Source organism: Panulirus ornatus, chromosome 50 (genome assembly GCF_036320965.1).
Source record: "Panulirus ornatus isolate Po-2019 chromosome 50, ASM3632096v1, whole genome shotgun sequence".
Taxonomy (NCBI): Eukaryota; Metazoa; Arthropoda; class Malacostraca; order Decapoda; family Palinuridae; genus Panulirus; species Panulirus ornatus.
In genome coordinates this window covers 15827259-15848424 of record NC_092273.1, presented here as the reverse complement: position 1 = coordinate 15848424, position 21166 = coordinate 15827259, and the positions used below count along the sequence as shown (strand labels likewise).

At 46.7% G+C, this 21166-nt stretch overlaps 1 protein-coding gene across 3 annotated transcripts in view; it reads left to right on the top strand.

Annotated features, from left to right (window-relative positions):
* LOC139764642 (cyclin-dependent kinase inhibitor 3-like) overlaps window positions 1-21166 on the top strand; it is a 1341657-nt gene that overhangs the window by 1199334 nt on the left and 121157 nt on the right. The window contains exon 2 of one of the 3 annotated variants that reach the window (XM_071691499.1): window positions 16762-16925. The exons of the other annotated variants lie outside the window; for them this stretch is intronic. The gene's annotated coding sequence lies outside the window, so the exon portion shown is untranslated. The remainder of the gene's footprint in view (window positions 1-16761; window positions 16926-21166) is intronic. 3 annotated transcript variants of the gene reach the window in all.

The following is a 21166-nucleotide window of genomic DNA, read 5'->3' as shown; positions in this document are numbered from 1 at the left end:
CACCGGACCCCACCGAAGACCAAGAGACGGTAGAACAAATACAAAGGAGTGCAACAAACCTAATTTTGTCGGTTCAGAAAATTAGATCCGATGATGAAGGTTATGGTGATGTTAGATATGTGTGTCGAGATAGAGATGTCGTTTCCAAGGTACTCGATAATTTCGACAACTTAACTCATGACTTTGTTCATTGTTTGATAGTGGTACAACGACCAGGGAGGAGGGGAAATAATATATATTTAAATGGGAACAGAATATAACTTAATCACCGGTGGAAAATAATTTTCGTGTGGAGGATTACAGAACGGAGCTAACATTACCACCAGATATTGTGGATGCCAATTCTATTTGTACATTTCTGTCAACACAAAGACTTTTACGGTCATCATTTATCAGTAAATAAGCCAGCTCAAGAATGGCAATAGAATACTCGTGCACTTCAATTCTTTACGGATGAGAGCAACGGTTTTGAACCCTCTGGTCCACATCAATAAATCAGTCGTCATACAAGTAAACACATTTTTACCATCAGTACTCTATACTGGTCCTCGACTGTGGTGTGTCAGATCCGATATGATTATTGGTTTTGTGTGATCCACAGAGAGAGCGGGTGGTGTCTCTTAAATACTTCACCTTTAACAACCCCTGGATTAGAGTAGTTGGCGATCGCCAATAACACCCCATTATCAAAGGAAGCAAAATGGAACAAGACTGACGCAAAGACATGGAAGCCGGACCAACAAAAACCCCCATTTTCGATGCGAGGAAGGAGAGCTGACACACACACACACACACACACACACACACACACACACACACACATCCGTCCGAATACCAGCAACTTCCATAAGTTGGGGAAGAACATAACTGAAATATGCAGGTCTCTGTTTACTCTGTGGCACCGCACCTCTTGAAGAAGTGGTCGCTGTCGACGACGTGGTGGTCCAGCTCCTTTTCCCCTTCCATGGTCGCCCAATTCTCTTTAATTCAGGCACTGTATTTAGCAGCTCTCTGCTGGACCCCCATATTTAGCAGCTCTCTGCTGGACCCCCATATTTAGCTGCTCTCTGTTGGACCCCCATATTTAGCTGCTCTCTGCTGGACCCCCATATTTAGCAGCTCTCTGCTGGACCCTCATATTTAGCAGCTCTCTGCTGGACCCCCATATTTAGCAGCTCTCTGCTGGACCCTCATATTTAGCTGCTCTCTGCTGAACCCCCATATTTAGCTGTTCTCTGCTGGACCACCATATTTAGCTGCTCTCTGCTGGTCCCCCCATATTTAGCAGCTCTCTGCTGGACCCCCATATTTAGCTGCTTTCTACTAGACCCCCATATTTAGCTGCTCTCTGCTGGACCTCACCTCACTTAGATCTTTATCCTTCTTCAAGCGCCAACGGGCATGATTCAGTCTCGTCTTAGCAGACATTCTCTTTGTCCCCTTGTGCTCCAAAGCTGTTCTGGTGTTTGCTGGCGGCCAGTCTGTCTCCACCGTTTCCTCCTAATGTCTCGCCGACACGGCAGGCGGGGCACAGTGTCGAGCCCTAGGTGTTCCTCCGTAGATTCTCTGCTGGTCATTTCCCGTTCAGTGAGTGGGTGATGGCCTGGCGCGAGGGGCCCTTTCTCTCAGCGGCGTCCCGTCCTCATGACCCGGCGCTGAGCGGCGGCGTATTTCTCTCAGCCATTGTCATCTGACCCAGTACGGGGTTTGTCCAGGTTAACCCCTCCTTCCCTCCCTCCCATCTCCTCCCCATCCGCCCCTTCCCTCCTTTGTTAGCTGTCGTGATCCTAGCGTTCTCTCTCTCTCTCTCTCTCTCTCTCTCTCTCTCTCTCTCTCTCTCTCTCTCTCTCTCTCTCTCTCTCTCTATCTATCTATCTATCTATCTATCTATCTATCTATCTATCTATATATCTATCTATCTATCTATCTATCTGGTAGTGTTCCCCCTTTGCTGCTGCTTCACATTCCTCATTGTCTGGGCGATGGGTGGGTCTTCCTCCAGCCCCAGGGACCGTCACAGACTTACGCCAGATAACCTTTTTCTCTCTCTTTATCTCCTGTAGTCGGCGCCCTCCTCCTTCTCCTCCTCCTCCTCCTTCTCCTTCTCCTCCTCCTCCTCCTCCTCCTCCTCCTCCTCCTCCTCCTCCTCCTCCTCCTTCTTCTTTTCCTCCTCCTCCTCCTCCTCCTCCTCCTCCTCCTCCTCCTCCTCCTCCTCCTCCTCGTCCTCCTCCTCCTCCTTCCTCCTTCTCCCCCTTCCTCCTTCCTCCTTCTCCCCCTTCCTCCTTCTCCTTCTCCCCCTTCCTCCTCCTCCTCCTCCTCCTCCTCTTCCTCCTTCTTCTCCCCTTCCTCCTCCTCCTCCTCCTCCTCCTCCTTCCTTCCTTCCTTCCTTCCTTCTTCTTCTCCCCCTTCCTCTTACTCCTCCTCCTTCTCCTCCTCCTCCTCCTCCTCCTCCTCCTCCTCCTCCTCCTCCTCCTCCTCCTCCTCCTCCTCCTCCTTCCTCCTTCTCCTTCTCCCCCTTCCTCCTCCTCCTCCTCCTCCTCCTCCTCTTCCTCCTTCTTCTCCCCTTCCTCCTCCTCCTCCTCCTCCTCCTCCTCCTCCTCCTCCTCCTCCTCCTCCTCCTCCTCCTCCTCCTTCCTTCCTTCCTTCTTCTTCTCCCCCTTCCTCCTACTCCTCCTCCTCCTCCTTCTCCTCCTCCTCCTCCTCCTCCTCCTCCTCCTCCTCCTCCTCTTCCTCTTGCTCCTCCTCCTCCTTACTGCTTCTCCCTCCTCCTCCTCTCATTAACCTAATCATGAAATCTACTTTCTTTTTCCCATGACGGTACACACATGGCATGAACGATTTTGACCCCCGAAAGTCTCCCTTCTCTGAGTGTCCAGACTGTGACTGCATGCACCCCGTCCTCTCAGGCTTTATTCAATGTCTCTTCCTCCCCCACCCTCTCTGTGCTTCAGCATCCCCAGGTTTCAGCTCCTCTTCGTTTCTGTAGGTTTGTGAGGAAGAGGACAACAGTTGCAGAGAGAGAATTCTTACATAAGGTCGACAGCAGTGGTCAACCTTCTCACGAAATCTGGTTGTTGTCTTTAGTCTTGAGTGCAGGAAACTGGTGAATGGCTTCAGCCTCGCTCCCATCAGGGAGGTGTAAACAGAACCCCTGGCGCAGCTCGTGCCTGAGGGAGGGAGGGAGGGAAGTCGTTACATTATCGTGATGAATGTGAGGTATAGCGAGGATGGCTGTTGGACTACAGCTTGTCGGAGGCGACCGAAATAGCTGTCGAAGTTGTTCAACTCACTCCTCCCAACTCTGACTGGGAACTATGCCATGAGGGTGTATGCCACCCACGGCTTTCAAGAGCATTTACTCTTTTTGTAAAGATGTGGAAAATGAGGCAGGAACACTCCTATGGCCACGGGGTATGACAGTATGCTGCCCTATAAAAAGAAAAATAAAAGAAATCCGACCAACACATTTGATAGTGACCCACGCCAGATGATCAACCAGATCACTTATCTCAGGCAAGGAGGATGTGAATCTGTGCCAGACGTGGCATTCAACTTGGCGCTAATCAGAAGAGGGTCGAAAAATCTTATCTGCTCGAGACCAACAAACATGGTGACTCCCTGTCGTTCTGGCGAGGTTTCAAGGATCCAATTCTCTCCAGATAATCGGTCCTCGAAGGTACTCTCTCTCTCTCTCTTATCACCAGGAGGTAATCAGTCTCCTCTCTGGGCGTACTGTCACCAAATACGGCTCATTTATATGGACCTTCCCTCAGGCTTCCCACGTCTGTGCCGTAAGCAACCCACTCAGGTTCATGTAGATATATCTCCAAAAATAGAATGATAATGATAATGATAATAATTATGATAATAACTACGTGGTCTCTGGTCAGAATTACTCATCTTGACTCTCTTCACAATCAATATGTTGGAAAATAGCATCTCATTGCTTTGAAATGCCTCTAAGGTACCCAAACGTCTACGCTCAGTGGTTTCATGGATTGAACTATCTTCATCTCCCTCGTGGACAACATATGTGTGTGTGGCATAGACGTTCGGTTTTACGCCTGTCTGGGAAAACTGAAGTTATAATTCAAAGACGACTGTGCTGTATAGACCACATAAGCTCCAAAGATCCGAGCTTACGAACGCTCTCCAGGAATTGAAAAGAATTCCGGTACTTCGTTCACCAGGTCAAGACTTCTCTTTCAAATAGTTAACAATCTCAGATGTCAAGTTAGTTGCCTGGCCCAAAATGCACGTTGTGGTTTAACACTGTCTGCTCACCAAGTCTTTGTCAGAGCTTTCAAAGGTCCCCCCCTCACATCATGTGTAAGGGCCAGCTCAGAGGGGCTAACTAACCCATTAATTTTTTTTTTAGAATGGGGAATTTAACAGCAGATAACAAGAATGGACCCCCTGTCTCCCCCATCGTCCCATCCCGCAATATACGTTTCCTTAACACACGTTTCTGAGTTCGGAGGACCCGTTCCAGGGTACCTTGTCCATCTGGATGGCACATACGGATAGAGGCAACTGGCTCACCAGTTGATTCATGCATGGCGTGCTGGAAAACAGTCCAGATGGAAGACTGAAACTCGTATCTGACTGTACAAAGTTAAGGTCGTCCAACCATAGCGAAGGGTTTTCGCCAAATCATCAACATGTAGTTTGGCTTCTGTTCAGTATTGTGGAGTTGGCTTCAGGAGACAGAGTGAATATACGCCAGATAGATGGTATCTTCTGGCCTCCAGCCTTTGCCATTGGTAGTGGACTAAATGGCTTATCCACGCCAGGAATTGAAATCAGAAGTGCGAATATTTTATGCTTTTTCCTGGTCTACTTTTGCCACTAGATGATATGTATGTCCTGACGTACAGCTATCAGCTTCATCATCTTCAGCACAGTCCATTAAGATAAGGTGTTCCATCCCCTTACAGTATGTCATCTTGACTGCAAAATGACCCATCAGAGGTGTGTATCTTGTGCTGCCTCCAACACGTCCCTCGTAAAGTTATGAGCCAAAACAGTCTCATGTACAGTTCTTCATTCCTCGTTGCCTGCTGTAGTGAGGAGGGAGGGTCGTCACTTCATGCATCATTAAGTCCAGACTTATAGTAATAACAGATGGGAAAAACCTGGGCGTCTTATTTATCAAAACTCTTCAATTTTTTTCCACAATTGCAGAAGTTGGAGAAGATACTCGGCTTGTTCCTCAACTTGAAGTCTTCCTGCTCAGTACCAGTAGCAAATATTACAGGCACAAGATAGACTCAGGGCTTCACTGGTCCTCAGGAGGGACTTCCGGACCAAACCAGTGTATCAGAAGATACATGTAAAGCCACGGAGGTAAATGTCTCAAGCTTCTCTTGGAACGTGAAAGACTCAACCAAAAGCCTCTTTTCATATCGACCTCCTCACATGACGAGTCGTCAGAGTCACGAGACAACAGGCATTGAAGACATCAATGGTTCTGGCTCCTTCGGGAACCTCATGGAACTTGGATTAAAACCAACTTCTGAAATAAGCTCTCCGCCTGCAGGAAATACGGCTTCCTTGACACCAAATGCATTTACTGGAACGTCGTCATCAGGAGTGGAGACTGGATTCTCAAGAACACAAGAAGGAAATACGGCCTGTTTCACACCTAATACCTGTACTGGAATGTCGTCATCTGGAGTAAAGAACTGCATTCTCTCCTCGAGAGCAGCTCACCTTAGCCGCGAAATCAGACGCTTTTGGATACGCCAAAGCATCAGAAGACAGTAATACGCAGTAGCTTAGTACGGAGTAATAGGATTGAGTTCCATCTTTTCACCCGCCAAATCATTCCCCCAAAAATAGAACGAACAGGCAACCGTCGATTAGAACTCCCACCAGAAACTCTAGACCGGCCGGCCACGTTGCCTTGAGCTGAGGTACACTCGAGTGCGAAGGAACATTCTGTGTAGATCCATCAGCACTTTCCAGCGAGGACGTTAGCGGGTTCGAGTTGTGTCGCCGACAGCGGGTGGCGCGCTGCCCAGCAACAAGGACCGATGAGCCCCAGTATTCTCATCACAAGATCATATGACAGACAAGACTGGACACCTTCGTTTCTACACTGGTTGAAAGTTGTGGCGTCTGGATTCGCTGATACACACATACCGCCATGACGGGACAAACCTCACGTTGTTGTTGGTGGTGGTGTTGTTATTCTGTCTTTTTCACATGTCTGTTTGTGTCTTGATGTGTGACAGTGATCACAAATTCGGGAATACATATGTGATTCTGAGATACAATTTCCCTGGTTCTGCATTAACTTTAGGCACCACTAGGTGAGAAATTTCGTGAATACCAGACACATGAAGTGTTCTAGGACTGAGTTCGGGTGAGAAAATGTATTTTCAGCAAACATTTGTGGTGAATACTTAACACCAGGCTTTACATTTTGAATTTTATCTAGAGTATGGGAAGGTTTGTCATAAAGTTTCTTAGGATGTATAGCATATTTCTCTGTTATTTGCAGGTTTCATGTAAATTATTGCTTTCTTTAACGTTCTTACCTTTTCTTTATTCATTGTACAACATACGACCAGAGAATATGCTTTCAAAATGCCCTGTTTTTACAGTGATGTAATCCTTACTGTCAGATTATGACAGAGTTCCAAATTTCTCGAGTGCCTTGATTCTAAACCTACTTTGTAAAACAATGGGCCATTACTTACCTGGAGGAAGAATGAACGTACATCATTGCCATTAAAGTCAGGTAGTGACTCGCCATATCTACATATATCGAAATGCGTCACTTTCTTATCATGTACCTTTGATAACCCCAAGCCATGATTTTTCCTTTTTTCTTCTCTCTGTTTAATGACGTCTTGCAATTTATGTCTGACGTTCTTCAGCTTCTAAGTCCTCTGATTACATTCATCCTGTGATTTTGCTTTCCCCTTATTCTAAGGTAAAAGCTACGGCTGTATAACGTAATACGTAAAAATTAGGCAAATCATCCCCGTCAACACCAGTTCAGTTCTTGCGTATTGTGGCTGGCAGCTGACTGCTCTGTACTAGCTTCGTCATGCTTGGTAACAGAGAGCTGTGTGACCTCCCTCTCTCCCAGTGACGTGTTGAACCCCCAGTGATATAACCTGGACAAATACAGACAAAAGACTGTAGAAGCCTGGGGATCTATCATACTGCAGAGTGCGAATCATTCCCATGGTATGATTACCCGAAAATCTGTCACGAGAGAGAAAGGTTACTAAGTGAATTCTGACGAGTTGCAAAGAGTAAATCAGGAAATCGACTTGGGTATGATCATCTCTCGTGATTCAAAGCTAAGCAAGCAGGGCGCAGAAACTGTGAAAAAGGCGAATAGAAGACTTCGCTTCACAAGTAAGGATTTCGAGCATGTCAGTGTGGAAACAGGCTTTCACATTTTCACTGGTGGGTCCCAACCTTGACTGATGGTTCACCTAACTTGAAAGTAGTCGGAGACAGCACGGAGAGAGTACAACGGCATTTTGTGATGACTGCTGCAGTGTTTCAGGATCTTCGCGGCGTCGTCCTCCAGCTGACGGGCGTGGCACGGGATGGTCTCCTTGTGTGTTCGTGCACACACACACACACACACACACACACACACACACACACACACACACACACACACGTGTATATATATATATATATATATATATATATATATATATATATATATATATAGATAGATAGATAGATAGATAGATATATAGATAGATATGTATACATATACATCGTAAGAGGAAAAACGCCCCTGATATTGCTGGTGTTGTGGAAACAAAGGTGAGTAATAGGATGATATCGTCACCTGTTCTGTTCAGAGCGACACACGTTAGGAAGGAAGAAAAACAAAGACATAAATGAGGAGGATGAATGACCCTCCTAAGTTAGAGATGACCTTAAGGTTTGAGAAATGGTGGAAGATAACCCATTCAGACAGTGCCCACTGGGAAGATAACCCATTCAGACAGTGCCCACTGGGAAGATAACCCATTCAGACAGTGCCCACTGGGAAGATAACCCATTCAGACAGTGCCCACTGGGGAAAGTAACTGTGCAGGAAGGAAGTGAATAGTCGTGTTCATATGATATACTCCAGAGAACATCGCCATTCCGGGACAAATATACAATGATCACAACGTAGGAGCAAACATGATGGTACGTGAAGCAGTAACGCACACATGTATCCAGAGATGGGAAAGTAATGATGGTTAGGAGTTTCAGTTGTGAAGTGAATGACTAGGAGAATTCGGACTCTCATGCTGACGCGGAGTCATAGAGAGAGACAAGTTTTTTTTAAGCGTGTATACAGGGAATTTTGCTGCACCAGCTTGTGAGTGAGTACGGTAGATTGAGATGTGACTGATATACCACTATAACCAAATCTTATCTTCGCATACATCAGCATAGATATTGAGAATACCGTATGCGATATACCATTTGGCAAAAATAATCATGTAACACTTGACTTTCCCCTTTTGCTTAACGAGGAAGATAAAGAAAAAAAAGCAGACATGAGGAAAGACTTGGAAAAGGGGCTATATTCATGGACACTACATTAACTCGGACAGAGTTCAGTAGCCAGGAACCAGAGCCTTGTTCTGAAAGATTCTGTGAAAAAAAAAAAGTGATAAAGGATTAGGAACCTCTTAACTCAGATACAGAGGGAAAGTTAGGACTGAGGGAGGAATGGTTTGGTGAAGGACGTCAAGGAATAAAGGATTCTCGAAATGGAATGTGGTAAAGACGTAGGCGGTACTCCAGCCAGCCGGCCTTTGCAAGGTATAAGAGAGCAAAGAAACGAGTACACCACGATAAGGAATGAGGAATAAAGAATCTTTGAAAAGAATATTGTGATCAAGGCAGGAGAAAATCCTAAGCTTTCCCATAAAATTATCTGGAATATATATATTATCAGTTAAAGAGCAGTTAATCAGACTTAGGGATTCAGAGGAAAGAATTGTGAAGGATGATGTAAGGATACGTGAGGAACTGAAAGGTATGTTGAAAATAGCTTTCGCACTGATGAGATGGAATGGGAAGGAGGCTTCAGAAAGTATCACGAACATATCTAGAAAAGACGTTAACAAAATCTTAAAGGATCCTGACCCATGCACGTCTCATGATCCTGATGAAGTTTATGCTGATCCTGTTCAAGATGTCGCTGTAGAGAGGCAAAGTGTTATGGGAGGAAGAGGCGCAGAGCTCCAGACCGGGGTACCCAGACGAGTGTGGTCTATGAGGCACTAGAGGAGATATACAGGAAGCAAATGGACGATTTCCTGCAGAGACGTGACCCGAGTGAGAAACACGTTATTACGGAGGGGAAGTCATGCGTAATGAATTTCATAAGGTTTCTAAGAGAGAGTGAGCTCAGTATTAGATAAGAGGGAAGGCTGGGTGAATTGTCTGTCTCTAGTCTGCCTGAACGCCTTTGACGCTGTTTCGCATTGGAAGCTAGTTCAGAAGATGGAACACTAGGAAGAAATGAGGGGAAGATTCCTCTGACGGATAGAAAATTATCTTAGAGGGCAACAAAGAACACAGAGTCTTCTCGAGATGGGTTGAGCTCATCTGTGGAGTGCCGCTGGGTTCTGTGTCGGGACTGTTACTCTTCTTACTCGATGTGGGTAAATGGCTTACTAGAAGGCCTGGACTCTAACCTAAATGTGTTTCCAGATGATGGCAAAGGATGTTAGGGTAGTGGAAAGCGAAGGTGGATTGTATCAACTTGCAAGGGGTAATAGACAGACTCCAAAGCTGGTTTTATACATAGTTGATGAAAGTCAACCCAAGTAAATGTAAAGTAATGAGGTTGGGTCACAGCGAAAGACGGCCACGATATGAACATCATCTAGTAGGAATTAAGCTGCGGGAGTTCGTCTGTGACAGGTACTTGGGAGTTAACACAGTCCCTAAGTCGTCGCCCGACAAATATGATTATTGCTTTCAAGTTCGTGGAGAAGGAAATATTCAGCAAGCTGTTCACGTCCAACATACGTCTAAAAGTAGAATATGCTTCTCACGTTCAGTCACCGTATAATGAAGCACAAAGGGGTGATAGAGAAGGTACAGAGGACAGCATCAAAGATGGTACCAGAATTAAGGTAGCTGAGTTACAGGTAAATACAACTGCCTAAGCTTATATTTACCCACCATGAAAGAAGGAACAGGGAGAAGTGACCTGATCACAATCGAAACAATTGTATAGCAGATTGATGACGTAGACAGGAAGAGATATTCCAAAGACTGAGGGACTGAATATTCACAGGACATAACAAGAGCTTAAGCAAGAGACTAGTTCACAAAAAAATGATGTAAAGACATACTTTCATTGTTACGAGTGCTGGATGACAGGAATAAACTGAACGAGGGTGTGGTACATGTGGGCAGCGTGCAGAAGGTACGTTCGTAGAGAAAGTTCAGGAGGTGGGGGGCCCCATGAGTGCCAAACTCCCTCCCCCGTACAGTACACACACACACACACACACACACACACACATACACATACACACACAAATAAATGGTATTATTCATCCGACTCAGGCCCGTTCGTAATGGCCATGGACATAGAATTCGGTCAGCTGAACTTCAGACTTCGGAAAAGAAAAGAAGAATCTGTAAATTCAGGAACGGGTCATGTAAATCTGAATTATTCTCACCCCTTGGGAGGGTCTCCTGCTGTTTCCGGATTTCTGTTTTCTACTTCAGGATAGATCAATTACGTAGTGGCTTGGCTGTGGGTAAATGTGATTTTAAGGTGAGGGGTGGGTCCAGGGCGTGGCTTAGGAAACGACTGGAAATCTGGTGTCAGAGGTGGATGGTTGGTTGAGGGGAACGGCATACCAGAGATTCATGTGTACTTGGGTAAAGGTACTAATGTCTCAACCGGAATGCCCCTTTCCGTAGAGATCCCCGTGCACCGCTGGCGTCTAGTGCTGGAATGGGAGTCGGTGTGAAAACGGGGCTGAGACGCGAGGAACCATGTCTTCCAGGACTTCGCAGGCTCTCTGGAACATGCCTCGCACGGCTGGCTGCCCCTTAGTATCAGAAACACTGCCCATTGTGTCACTGAAGTGTGTCTGAAAAAGCAGGCAGAGTAGTTGACGCCTGTGGTTTGTGAAGCTGCTTCGGGACGGACCGTCTCTTCTGGATCATTCGAGCGTTTTGATTGAGAAACATTGAACGTATCTATGGGGGGAATCATCATGTAGTAACTTGGACATAAACCTTTCTTGCCCGATGTCTGCATGCTGTTGGGCGAATCTTATCAAAGTCGTCTCGTCATTATCAGCTCAGGCCATCTCAATTTGTTGATTTTTTTTGTCTCTTTCTCTCATCAAACCTTTCAGCTGTTGCTAAGGCCCGAAGAAACGAAGTAATAACATTATTATGAATCAGTTCCGTGTCTGACAGACTCGAACTCTGGCTGTCGCGGTTAACCCACACTGAGTTTAACCACTTTTCTGTTGGTTACTTGCTACATAGAAGGTTCCACAAGTTGGGAAGATTGTCAATGTAAACCCAGAAGAAGAAGAAGAAGAAGAAGAAGGAAAATATAAGGTTATTATAAACCCCTGCACGGAAAGTATCGCCGTAAACTTACGGAAAGCGAGATTGGAGACAGGATTGTGTGCCATCTGGAGAATCGCACTCCATGAACGATGATTGCCTGGAAAGGTTTGTACACTGGAGGAAGGAAGAACGAAAAGACGAGGTAACGGTCTGACTTCTTCCCTTGCGCCACGAAACGTCAAATGAGGAGGAAAAATGAAAGACTTCGATGTCGTGATATCCCAAATACCCAAAACTACGTTAGCACTCCTACGTCGCTGAGGGACTGGAACCCGTCTTTTAAGAAAATGTTCCTGCGTCATTACAGCTCACTGGTGCGTCCCCACTGTGAGTATTATGTCCCGTGAGTCACCATGAGTGACAGCAGTCAACTAGTAAGATATGAGTCCCGGACTGAGAGACAAAGATCCCACCAGGTCGGACCACAGCGTCCCTAGACTCAATTGGCTCAAAGGTTACAAGGCAGTTAGGATTGCAAGTGGTCAGCCATTCGGTGGTTTTGACACTCACGATGTAAACTGCTGATTAAGACTAACTCACTCGGGAGGTCATTCGCAGCAGTGGAATGCAGAAGTGGTGGATGAATATGTTCTAGATCGAAGTGGGACGACGAAGGTGGTGGGGAATGTAGCGACCAAGGGACCACTATGCTACCCACCTGAGCGTCGAGAGGAGGAGGAACAGAGGTGTAGTGATCCAGCACCGCTGTGGCTGTCATGTTCCTCCCTCCTCCTCCTCCGCACTTGCCAGAGCTGCAGTCTCTCCTTTCTGTCTAGCATTCACGAGGGTTGTTGGGACGCACTACACACACACACACACACACACACACACACACACACACACACACACACACACACACACACGCTTTCTTTCAGTCTCAATCACTTACACATGTAATTTACTCGATTTTTTTTTCTTTTTTTTTTGTCTATCCAATTCGCAAGTTTGCTCTTACCCCTGAGTCAAGTAGAGTAAGAACGCGACCCACATATCGCCTGCTTGTCTTAGGAGACGACTAACGAGGGGCGATAGTTGGAGCTGGAAAACCCGTGGCATTTTTACCATTCCAGAGACAAAAGCGAAAGGCTGAACCAGATGAAGTCATGTGCCTCAGAGATTCAAGAGGCTAGAAGGTGTGAATTTGCGTCTTTGTGACCAGGATGGAACGAGGGGAGAGAGAGAGAGACAGAGATGCAGTGTTCGTTCGCAGAGAGGTGTGGGACGATCAGGTCTCTGGATGAAACAAAATACAAAAAGTGAGGGAAGAGACAGAATGGTCATAGGGGAAAGTTCCAGGGAGTGAAGGCTGGGGTTGTTGTGGGTGCTGGAGTCCATTACTCTCGTCTTCTCTTTAGCTACTAGGTTCAGGTCCAGACAAATACCATTATCTTGTCTAAGCTAGGTTCACTGTACTCTTCTCTACCACACCCTAATCTTCCCTATACCCTTATCTCATACGAAGCTGTGCCCAAAGCCGGTCTTAAACAGTTGCCACACACACACACACACACACACACACTCACATACACACACACACGCACACACACACACACACACACACACACACACACACACACACACACACACACACACACACACACACACAGACACACACACAGCGTTCCTGACCTTGAAACAACACGGGCAAGCTTGGGGTCGGACCTGCGTGGGTTCGAATCCCCTCTGCCTACACCCAACTCACGTGCTCGTCCTCCCCTCGAGGATGGTCGATAGATGGGTACCTGGATTAGGCTGGGGTGTGTTTGTGTGTGTGTGTGTGTGTGTATACATACACAGGAGTAAAGAGTTGGTACGTATTATACATGGTTAAGAGACGGGGCAGCACGAGAGTAAAACTCTTTCCCCGTAACACACAAACAGTAATTACAGAGACACACAGCACCATTATTGATATATATATATAGATTATTATGAGCGTTATTATTATTATTATTATTATTATTATTATTACTATTATTATTATTATTGTTGTTGTTGTTGTTTTTATCATTATTATTATTATTATTATTATTATTATTATTATTATTATTGTTGTTGTTGTTGTTGTTGTTTTTATTATTATTATTATTATTATTATTATTAATGTTATCATTATTATTATTGTTATTATTATTATTATTATTATTATTATTATTATTATTATTATCATCAAATACACACACACACAACACACACGTATACATTCACAAACTTATATACATTATTTTCTTCCCCTTCAGAAACACAAATTTTGGAGATTAGGGCAAAGTTAGCCATGTAATTCTGTTACTGTCACTCTTAATTCAATATTCAACACGGAAGTTGGTGACGCGATGAAAGATCGTATTCCCAAAAGCTGTCTGTCAAAGACACTTCGAAAGGAAATCACCTACATAGGCATGAATTTGTAAACACAGGAAAGTATTTTGGCAAAAATCTCTCACTGTCAGGAGGAAAGGTAATTTCATTGATAAACTCATGATGAACTATGAATAAAGATGTATGTAAATTCAGCACGTAGGTACTGAATGAAGAATGCAAGGTCACTTCTGCTGGAAAAGGAAGAGGTTTGCGTGGACACGAGCACAGAGCCGATCTTGGTAGCACAGAGCCAGTCTTCGTAGCACAGAGCCAGTCTTCGTAGCACAGAGCCAATCTTGGTAGCACAGAGGCAGTCTTCGTAGCACAGAGCCAGTCTTCGTAGCACAGAGCCAGTCTTGGTAGCACAGAGCCAATCTTGGTAGCACAGAGCCAACCTTGGTAGCACAGAGCCAGTCTTGGTAGCACAGAGCCAGTCTTGGTAGCACAGAGCCAATCTTCGTAGCACAGAGCCAATCTTGGTAGCACAGAGGCAGTCTTGGTAGCACAGAGCCAGTCTTGGTAGCACAGAGCCAATCTTCGTAGCACAGAGCCAATCTTGGTAGCACCGAGGCAGTCTTCGTAGCACAGAGCCAGTCTTCGTAGCACAGAGCCAGTCTTGGTAGCACAGAGCCAATCTTGGTAGCACAGAGCCAGTCTTCGTAGCACAGAGCCAGTCTTCGTAGCACAGAGCCGACCACAGCCATCGTTAGTACCACACAGAAAGCCAGACGCTTGAGCAACGACAGTCACTCATAACGAGATATCATCCAGCTGTGCAGGGGTTAGTGAGGTGCTGTTTAGGAGGATCCCAGTAGACCCGAGTCCCCATATTTCTTCCCACGTTAACGATGTGGAACAGAACCCAACCCCAAACCCTCCCCTTCAGCACTTGGGTCCCATCCGAACCCAACCCCAAACCCTCCCCTTCAACCCTTGGGTCCCATCCGACATGATAAACAACACATCCAGCACAATCGCTTCCTCATTCTTTTTCGTTTTTTTCTTCCCCCATCACCTCTTTTTTCCAGCCAGTCCTCTCTGTCCCGTTACGACGTAGGTCTCTCTCTCTCTCTCTCTCTCTCTCTCTCTCTCTCTCTCTCTCTCTCTCTCTCTCTCTCTCTCTCTCTCTCTCTCTCTAAACCCTTTCCATCTGTGTGAGTCAGATCCACAAAAACTTTGCCGAAGCCTTGATCAGCCATCGCGTCCTCCTCCCTCCTCTCATTTCTTTTTTTTCCACTTCACGCGAGACTGGTGGTCCTGTCATGCCGCTCATTATACTAGGAAGGGAAAAAAAAGAAGAAGAGGATCACAGGAAACCTATTCCGGCATGGCAACGCTTGCACGCCTGCATTGGTGCTGGCGCGGGTGATTCCATTGACTGTCTGCTTTATCTCAGGCCGAGATAAAGCGGGTGAAGTGTGTTGATGATGGGGCGCCTGATCAAGTGCATGATTGTTATCCATCCAAGTGTCCTTATCACCTGGGCAGTGGGGCGCAGTCAGCGACTCCTTCGTGTACGTGACGCCTACCACAGCCAGACACCACCAGCCTCACTCACACACACACACACACACACACACACACACACACACACACACACACACACACACACACACACACACTCACACACACACACTCACACACCAGACACTGTGTGTTTCTCCCCCCTCCCCCTTACTCACACACACACACACACACACCAGACACTGTGTGTTTCTCCCCCCTCCCCCTTACACACACACACACACACACACGCACACGCACACACACCAGACACTGCGTGTTTCTCCCCCCTCCCCCTTACACACACACACACACACACACACACACACACACACACACACACACTCACACACACACACACACACACACACGTCAAAGGGTAACTGCCGGAAGATTCAAAATGATCAAGACGTTCTGATGAACCGGTCAGACAAAGCGCTAAGAAGAAGAAAAATTGTGAAGACCACTCAGACTACAAGATGAACAACTGTTGGAGGTAAAAACCAAAAGACCCGGGAGTAATTATCATTACTAACCTGAATACGAAAACTGATGCTTGGTCGCACACAGTATAGCCAAAAGGATGCTATGTTACCCTAGCCTGATCGCACACAATATAGCACAGGTTGCTATATTTCCCTAGCCTGATCGCACACGATATAGCACAGGTTGCTATATTACCCTAGCCTGATCGCACACAATATAGCACAGGTTGCTATATTTCCCTACCCTGATCGCACTTAATATAGCACAGGTTGCTATATTTCCCTACCCTGATCGCACACAATATAGCCAAAAGGATTTTAGGTTTCCCAAGCAAGAATTGTAAACTATAAGATAAAGGGTATGATACCCAATTGTTTATAACGTTGTGGTCGGTCCTCGCCTGGAGTACGGTGTTCGGTTCTAGTACACCGAACTTGATCAGAGACGAAGGAAAATTAGAGCGAATTCAAAGAGGAGCAGCCAAACTAAATCCCTCACTTATAAATGAATTTTTGTGAGAAAAGACTCGGAGAACTTGAATTATTTCTCTCTCTCTCTCTCTCTCTCTCTCTCTCTCTCTCTCTCTCTCTCTCTCTCTCTCTCTCTCTAAAAGGTACCATAGGTTCTAAGGAGATATAATAGCTTTTGAAATGCTAAATTACGTCGACAACATAACACAGAAATTCCGTAATATCAGAGAGAGAGAGAGAGAGAGAGAGAGAGAGAGAGAGAGAGAGAGATTCATTGACTAGACATAAGAAACATGAAGATTAAAAAGGGAGGATGTGATGGCAACATAGATATTTTTTTTTTTTTCAGTTGTAGAACATTGGAGTATATTGCTGCCAGATGTAGTAAATGTAGCGGGTGACAGGCACTCTACCAACCCAGGGAAGCACTAACGCAAGAGTTTTCAGGGTATTACTGATGGCGTTGCATGAGCTAGCACCGAGGCGGTTGTCATTTACCCCTCCCTGGCCCAGGTAGGTTTTCTCTTCTTCCTTAAAAGTCAGTTCCTGGCGTTCAGTCTTCTGCCGTACCCATCTCAAAGATGACACTTCAGAGCACATAATTCATACTGGCTCCTTGCTCTTACTTCCATTTAGCAACAAATTAAGACATCCCACTTTCAGTGGCTTTTTCCAGTTCTCTTCAGCTGTGTGCAACTCTTCGACTGCTTGATTGCCAACCACGAACCATTGCTCTGTTCACATCCATGTGTTGTTGAAATCCACTATGCAGGGGATTTAAAGGATTGGTAAACCTCTACCGGAGATGATCCCGGCGGAGCCGAGGCCTTCTTTTTTCTTCCTCAGTGACGTGAAACAAATCATCAAACATCCAACACGAGTGTGCCTGTCGGTCACCACACCCTTTTTCAACATATCTGACCTATGAATTTTTGATTGTCTGAATACTCCCACTAGATATATACAATTCAGCACCCTTAACCCCCCACCCTCTATAACCACAATCGTATTTTTCATCCTCTCTCCCACCAGCGGTTACCGCTATACCGTTTCTTTACTGACTACTTTCCTTGCAACAATTACTGCTTTTTTTCACTTTTTTCTTTTTTTTTTTCTTTTTTTTCCGAGATACCTCACGCTGTGCTGAACGTACAGCGGAGGATAACTTGGCTGGAACGTGGGGTACTATATTTTGGTAGATCTCTCTCCCATCAGTCATGGTTTGATCTCTCTTTGTCTGATGCCTATCGCCTTTAAGACAGAGCTTATCGGGACATGAACCTCCTGCCTTCCAGTGAAACTTGATCTGGTTTCATTTCTGTTCGGATTCACTGCAAAGCTGGTGTTCGTAAAATCGATCTTACCTTCGTGTAAAAGAGAATATGCCTATTTCATATCTACTGACAAACCTTTCTGACGTCTCCAGGAACGACTGTAGTTCAGCCTCTCCTCCACTTTTCCCCAAATTAATAGCCGACTCCCGACCTAATGAAGTCGCTTCACGTTCTTTGTCGATCTCCCTAGCAGCCTTCCGTCTCATTATTTCTTCAGGCACCACCTTCTTTCCCCAGCCATCCCTTTGTGTATGCTCTCTCACCTTTCTACACGTACCGTTTTGGCCACTGGTGTCGTGAGGTGTCTGTCTGTTTCCATGCCACCAAGGTTTGGACTTGAGGTTCATGTTTGGATACGACATCCCACGGAATTTTATGAGGAGACTGGCCACTCGAGAATTAATTGTTTTGGTGCCCCTTTTCCCTGGAGTAACTAGAAGGGGAAATTCTCTTCCTCCTCCTCCTCTTCCTCCTCCTCCTCTTCCTCCTCCTCCTCCTCTCGTGTTATCCTCCTCTGGTAACATTTTTACTTTTAAGAGTCGGATCCACAAACACCTACAGTTCGCTGATAAATTTCTACGTTTTTTTTTTCCCTCTCTCTCTCTCGTTCTTTTTTTTCTCACCAGAGATGGCCTTGACGAAGGCTTCTTTTAACTGAGGGATATTGGTCACAGTATATATAGATACGTCACATCTTAGCCAGACAAATACTTCAGTGATATCTGTTATCAATAAATAATCATAGTTTCAGGAGATCATTCAACCTGGGTTTTTTTTCTTTTTCTTTCTCAAAGTTCAGCGTCGTTGCACCCGTTCGCAAAGTTAGTACGGAACTTTTCTCGTTCACAATATCCTGTAAGAATCCCATGGTAGTATAATTCCTCCATACTACATGGTGTTTCTTCCTCTACTGTTTTTCTTAGCCTCTGAGCCGGAGGGAAACATAGGTGAGGAAGTCCCCCTCTGCAGCCTTGCTATCATGTTTCTACCATCATTATATTTAAGGTTGCCCAACACCTCATTATGGACAGCCAGATCTCCAATTGTCTGTTATTTTGAAGTACATGTTCCACCCTCCACTGCCACACCAGATACCACCTGCTCCACCCTCCACTACCACACCAGATACCACCTGCTTCACCCTCCACTACCACACCAGACACCACCTGCTCCTCCCTCCACTACCACAACAGACACCACCTGCTCCTTCCTCCACTACCACAACAGACACCACCTGCTCCACCCTCCACTACCACACCAGACACCACCTGCTCCTCCCTCCACTACCACCAGATCACCACCTGCTCCACCCTCCACTGCCACACCAGGTACCACCTGCTCCACCCTCCACTACCACACCAGATACCTTCTGCTTCACCCTCCACTACCACACCAGACACCACCTGCTGCTCCCTCCACTACCACACGAGATACCACCTGCTCCACCCTTCACTACCACACCAGACACCACCTGCTCCACCCTCCACTACCACACTAGATACCTCCTGCTTCACCCTCCACTACCACACCAGACACCACCTGCTCCTTCTCCACTACACACAGACACCTGCTCCTCCTCCACTACCACACCGAACCACCTGCTCCACCCTCCACTACCACAGCAGACACCACCTGCTTCCCCTCCACTACCACAACAGACACCACCTGCTCCACCCTCCTCCACCACAACAGACACCACCTGCTCCACCCTCCACTACCACACCAGACACCACCTGCTCCTCCCTCCACTACCACACCAGACACCACCTGCTCCACCCTCCACTACCACACCAGACACCACCTGCTCCTCCCTCCACTACCACAACAGACACCACCTGCTCCACCCTCCACTAACACACCAGACGCCACCTCCTCCACTCTCCACTACCACACCAGACACCACCTGCTCCTTCCTCCACTACCACACCAGTCACCACCTGCTCCACTCTCCACTACCACACCAGACACCACCTCCTCCACCCTCCACAAACCCAAGAGACACCACCTGCTCCACCCCCTACTACCACACCAGACGCCACCTCCTCCACCCTCCACAAACACAAGAGACACCACCTGCTCCACTCCCACTACCACACCGGACACCACCTGCTCCACTCCCACTACCACACCGGACACCACCTGCTCCAGTCTCTACTACCATACTAGACACCACCTACTCCACCTTCCACTAGCACACCAGACACCGTCTGCTTCACCCTCCACAAACCTAAGAGACACCACCTGCTCCACCCCTCTACCACATCAGACACCACCTGCTCCACCCTCCACAAACACATGAGACACCATCTGATCCACCCACCACTACCACACCGGACACCATCTGCTTCACCCTCCACTCCAACTCCAGACACCACCTTCTCCACCATCCACTAACACACGAAACACCATCTGCTCCACCCACCACTACCACACCAGACACCATCTTCACCCTCCACTACCACACCAGACAACACCTGCTTCACCCTCTACACACACACACACACACACACACACACAAACACACTTGACACCACGTATTCCACCATCCAAAAAGCCACATCAGACACTTCGTGCCCCACCCACAGGCCATTCCACTTCACTTGCTATTATTGACCAACCACACTCTTCCTGACTCACCCCACTGCGCCACGAAAAACACACCCTTATTGACCAACCACACTCTTCCTAGCTCAGTACATTGCTTCACCTCACGCACTCTTTGAGCTACCGGAGGACATAACATGTAATTAAACTAGATACTTGTCAGAAAAGATGAAAGGAAGTACTTCTGCAGTATAAAAGTGTTAGATGAATGAAATGAATGAATGAATGAAGACGTGATTAATGCAGATGCCGTACATGGAGTGAAGAAGTGGCATGATAGTAGAGAATGTTCAAGAGATGGGGTTTCCCACCAGTGTTAAAACTCCCTCCCCGTACAGTAGTACAAAATCCAGGTTATGATACAGACTCATAAACACAAAATACATTTACTTACATTCATTTACTTTATTTATAATTACCTCCGGATCGCTTCTCGTGAAGGAACCCCGGTGTTACCCAGGGCGCTTCCTAAACGCCACATCAGCCCATGGCTACGCTACTTCCAGTAGCAGGGAAATGTAGACTCCTTTGGAGTGAGATGTCTCGTGACGAGGCTTTACTCACTAGTCATACATACAGCCTCACCAAGGGTGACGATGCGCCCAACCTTGAGCACGACGGCTCTTGGCGACATGGTTGGTCGCGCCCCGGCAACGTGCATCGGGGCCCCGCCCCCCGGCTACATCCATCGGGGCCCCCGACAACACCCATCGTAGCCACGGCAACATCCATCGCGGCCCCGGCAACATCCATCGCGGCCCCGGCAACATCCATCGCAGCCACGGCAACATCCATCGTAGCCACGGCAACATCCAT